We start from the raw sequence: 5215 nt of genomic DNA, 5'->3' as shown, positions 1-5215 counted from the left end.
AGCTCGCGTTGATTACGTCCCTGCCCTTTGTACACACCGCCCGTCGCTACTACCGATTGAATGATTTGGTGAGGTCTTCGGACTGGTGCGCGGCCAATGTGATAAGCATTGCCGATGTTACCGGGAAGATGACCAAACTTGATCATTTAGAGGAAGTAAAAGTCGTAACAAGGTTTCCGTAGGTGAACCTGCGGAAGGATCATTAACGATACGATACCAAAAGAATTTGACTTGAACACATATAAAAACACTATGAAATATATATCAATGGTCGGTAAGGAGCTGTACTCCTCCTGTATCGACGAAAGTATATACGACGTATTAACAAGCTATATACTTTAACAAACGAAAACGCCAGGGAGCTTGGCAACCTCCGTTGGCACGAATAGAAATATTCTTAAGGAGGAGACGACCCTCCAGCTACGGAATTATACGAAGAGAAGGTGGCACTCTCTCTCGATCATCGGGATGAAGATATATATATATATATATATACAAGTATAAAAACGAAATGCGAATGAAACTTATTCGAGGCGCCTGCGTGAGGTCGTAAACAGAAAGACCCGCCGTCTCCGAATAAAACATATATATGAAAATCTAATAAAAGGGAACTCTAGCTTCGAAAGAGCCAACAAAAGTTAAGGCTCGATATCAAACGAAAAAATTACGATGGAAACCAGGTGTAAAGAGAAATGCAGTCGTGGCGCCTGCGAGGGGCCGTACACAGAAAGACCCGCCGTCACGATCTCGTATTTCGTATTTGCATCGTGGAAACCGTACAAACGAAATATAAAAGTCCATGCAAACTAATAAGAAAATCTCTAAAGTGCCTCGTGTCGGAGAGATCATGCTCGCCTATTCTCTTCTATGTTTCGTGGTCTGTGTTGCGTTTGTTCTCCTCCTAGCAACGGGACATATAGAAGACTCCTCTTTGGGATCGAACGAAGCGTCTAGAACGAGTCGACGAGAGCGAAAGAACTTGTAGCGAGTCGCGCAGAGCGAAAGGATACCGATATACATCTTCGAAGGTTCTCTTCGAAGATCCATGGATACCTTCTGCGTCGACTTCTCTCGTCTCTTTCATCGAAACTCTCGTCGTTCTCGAAACGTGCTTCCTACCCAAAGGGCGTGTGCTCTTCGTATGTCGTTTCGTTCGAAATAGCGAAACCACGTGTAACATACTCGTGGATCGGGTAACCTAGAACGAAGACGCATCGCGTGGATGTTGGCCCGCTATGCGACGATGACCGATGATGATGATGATGATGTCGATGTCGACGACGGCGATGAAGACGATGTGTAGCAACGATTCGTAACTAGTCTAGCCGAAGCTCGTTCAGAGGGGAACGCCGCCGGCTTCGAGGCCTCGATGTCGTGAGTCGGACACCCGTGCCGTCGCTAGAGTTTTTCAAACTCTGCTTCTGGATATTGGGACGAAAGACCGCTCGAGGACGACGACAGCCGTGCGTGCGTATCCCATCGAATTTTTTTTACACCACCTGAACGGGACTAAGGTTTCGTCTAGTCGATCGTCTACCGTCGCATAATGTATATTATATACCGTTCAGAGGGGACCGGCTGTCTATCCTCGTTGTCGTGAGTCGGACACCCGTGCCGTCGCTAGAGGTTTTCAAACTCTGCTTCTGGATATCGGGACGAAAGACCGCGCGAGGACGACGGATGCGAGTCCCATCGAATTTTTGATTTACGCACTGCCTGAACGAGACTTAAAGTTTCATATAATATACTACCGTTCAGAGGGGACCGGCTGTCTTTCCTCGTTGTCGTGAGTCGGACACCCGTGCCGTCGCTAGAGTTTTTCAAACTCTGCTTCTGGATATCGGGACGAAAGGCCGCGCGAGGACGACGGATGCGAGTCCCATCGAATTTTTGATTTACACACTACCTGAACGAGACTTAAAGTTTCATATTATATACCGTTCAGAGGGGACCGGCTGTCTATCCTCGTTGTCGTGAGTCGGACACCCGTGCCGTCGCTAGAGTTTTTCAAACTCTGCTTCTGGATATCGGGACGAAAGACCGCGCGCGGACGACGGATGCGAGTCCCATCGAATTTTTGATTTACGCACTACCTGAACGAGACTTAAAGTTTCATATAATATACTACCGTTCAGAGGGGACCGGCTGTCTTTCCTCGTTGTCGTGAGTCGGACACCCGTGCCGTCGCTGGAGTTTTTCAAACTCTGCTTCTGGATATCGGGACGAAAGACCGCGCGAGGACGACGGATGCGAGTCCCATCGAATTTTTGATTTACGCACTACCTGAACGAGACTTAAAGTTTCATATAATATACTACCGTTCAGAGGGGACCGGCTGTCTTTCCTCGTTGTCGTGAGTCGGACACCCGTGCCGTCGCTAGAGTTTTTCAAACTCTGCTTCTGGATATCGGGACGAAAGACCGCGCGAGGACGACGGATGCGAGTCCCATCGAATTTTTTATTTACACACTACCTGAACGAGACTTAAAGTTTCATCCAGTTTGTCGTCTATCATCGCATATATAATATACCGTTCAGGGGGGACCGGCTGTCTATCCTCGTTGTCGTGAGTCGGACACCCGTGCCGTCGCTAGAGTTTTTCAAACTCTGCTTCTGGATGTTGGGACGAAAGACCGCGCGAGGACGATGGATGCGAGTCCCATCGAATTTTTGATTTACAAGACACACACTACCTGAACGAGACTAAAGTTTCATCGAGTTTATCGTCGCATAACCCGTTCGGAGGGGACCGGCTGTCTATCCTCGTTGTCGTGAGTCGGACACCCGTGCCGTCGCTAGAGTTTTTCAAACTCTGCTTCTGGATATTGGGACGAAAGACCGCGCGAGGACGATGGCTGAGAGTCCCATCGAATTTTTGTTTTTTTTTTTTTTTTAAAAAAAACACCACCCGAACGGAGATGTGTTCTATCTTTCGTCGATTTTTCATGCTTTCAGTCGTCGCGTGGTCGCCATCCGTTCGGAGGGGATCGCCGGCTTCGAAACCTCGATGTCGTGAGTCGGACACCCGTGCCGTCGCTAGCGTTTTTCAAACTCTGCTTCTGGATATTGGGACGAAAGACCGCTCGAGGCGGACGGCCGCGCGAATCCCATCGAATCTTTACTATCACCCGAACGATGGAGAGATGCACGCGCGCTGTTTCTTGAATAATTGGACGAGAGAGTAGAATCAAACACATATATAACATGGGCTAGCCACCGTGCTTACTCGTTCGCGAGATCGTGTGCTGTACAGAGGATTCAGAATCGGGTGTATATATCCCCGTCGTTTCCTGACGAACGGAGCTTCGATCTCGATGGTTGTTATATATCATAATGTACTTTACGCCCGGCCGGCGAACGCGCGTATCTTCGCGCGTTCGTCGGTTTCTTTTTTTTTCGAACGTTTTGTGTCGTCAATTCTATGGCGGCTTCTGCGCGTTCGATTCCCGTTGGTCGAACGTGACGGAACTCGGCTTCGATAGAACCGAGAAGAGTACATTTGAGTACTGAACTGTTGTAAATTTATAAAAGATTACCCTGAACGGTGGATCACTTGGCTCGTGGGTCGATGAAGAACGCAGCTAATTGCGCGTCAACGTGTGAACTGCGGGACACATGAACATCGACATTTCGAACGCACATTGCGGTCCACGGATACAATTCCTGGACCACGCCTGGCTGAGGGTTGCTCACGTAAACCTAAGACTGCTTGCGTTGCGTATCGTCACTCTCCGTATCTGTCTCTCTCTGGCCCTTCTTGCCTTAACAACCCGCCGTCGTTCTTCTTTATATAAGAGAACGTTTCAGAGTCGGACGAAGGTACAAGAACGAGGATACGAATAAGAGCGGACGGAGAGAACATACGCGACGTACGAGCGATTGTTGGACGCTCGTCGGCGTTCGTCGCGGGCGTGCAGAGACCGTGCAAGTCGTACGCATGCTCGATATATAATCTATCGTGTTCACGGGAGACTACGAAACTCTACCTCTGTCTCTCTCTGTCCCTTCTTGCCTTGACAACCCGCCGTCGTTCTGCTTAAAAATTATAAGAGAACGTTTCAGAGTCGGACGAAGGTATACGAAGGGATACGAATAAGAGCGGAGAGAACCGTCACGGACCTGCGTGAGTGCTCGCGGCGTCGTGAGTCGTCCTTACGAGGGCGACCGCCCGCTTATGCACCGCTTCGTGTATCGGTTATCGAACGTATATACTCGTAGTGTTCTCCTCGTGACCGATTTTTTTTTCATATCAGGCGATATATGCTACGTTTGCCGGTGTTCGACGCACGAAGGTCCGCGCCCCCGCCGTCGTCTTAAACGAATATTATATTTGGCGAGACTGAGAGAGAGAAAGCAAATATGGGAACTCGGTCGAGAGAGGAGAGAAGAGAGAACCAAAAACCTAAGCTCGATGGCGTGCGAAACTTTGCCATAATCTACCGTCTTTTCTTAAGACTCTCGTACAGCCCCAGGGATCGAATGCCCACTCCGTCTCTTCGCGAAAGCGACTGACAACAACGAGGACCGTCGCATCGATGGGTCGTCGTTGCGTTTTACACGCTCTGTGCTTTTTTACAAGCCCCGAAAGTATCAGCCGTAGATCCGGGAACGCACACGCGAGATTTCTTCGAACGCTCTGACGACTTAGGGAGGTATGATCCCCAGCGTAGCGCGGAGATCGGAGAGTACACGTACTCGTATCGGGACGAATTTTCCCCGTCGTCGTGTATCTCTCTGCCCGCGCGCCTGGCTCCCCAAAAGCCACGTTCGTCGGAAATCTTACATATTATATATGTAATGCGTGTGCGAACTAGCGTGTGTCTAAGATCGGCTATACACGGGTGCCGCTGTACTACAAGCTCGAGGTGTTTTCCGCAGCGTTTCTGTACCCGAGGAAGATGCGCATGTGAGTCCGTTACGAAGTTGTTCGTACGGTCGTCGTCGGAGAGATCGTAGGCGAGGAAGAAGACGATCCCCTTTGGCGAGGCTCGAGAAGAAAACTTTGAGAGAGACGAGGTATACACGCGCGTACGACTATGTCGTGCGCGCGTGTGATTTTTTTTTTATGGCAATTCGGCGCTTCGAGAATCGAGAAAAGAGAGTGTTGGTCATCCCATGCCTCTTCGTCGTCTATCGCTGGACCGCGCATCCTAACGTCGCGCCGGTCGTCCAGTCCCCGAACACACACACACCCGACGGTACGTCTCGCTCGCTT

General features: G+C 49.8%; 2 non-coding genes across 2 annotated transcripts in view; both read left to right on the top strand.

The window, feature by feature from the left end:
- Positions 1-205, top strand: part of LOC117241526 — a 1923-nt gene extending 1718 nt beyond the window's left edge. The window contains exon 1 of the ribosomal RNA XR_004495031.1: positions 1-205. This exon is cut by the window's left edge and continues 1718 nt beyond it. This is a non-coding gene — a ribosomal RNA (small subunit ribosomal RNA).
- A 3328-nt stretch (positions 206-3533) lies between these two features.
- LOC117241524 lies at positions 3534-3688 on the top strand. Its single transcript, XR_004495029.1, has one exon. It is a non-coding gene; the product is annotated as a 5.8S ribosomal RNA (ribosomal RNA).
- The last annotated feature ends 1527 nt before the right edge of the window (positions 3689-5215 follow it).

This window comes from Bombus vosnesenskii, unplaced genomic scaffold (genome assembly GCF_011952255.1).
Source record: "Bombus vosnesenskii isolate JDL3184/JDL3185 unplaced genomic scaffold, Bvos_JDL3184-5_v1.1 scf7180000016077, whole genome shotgun sequence".
In the NCBI taxonomy this organism is placed as follows: Eukaryota; Metazoa; Arthropoda; class Insecta; order Hymenoptera; family Apidae; genus Bombus; species Bombus vosnesenskii.
Note: the sequence above shows the minus strand (reverse complement) of the source record. Positions and strands in the feature narration are given on the sequence as shown.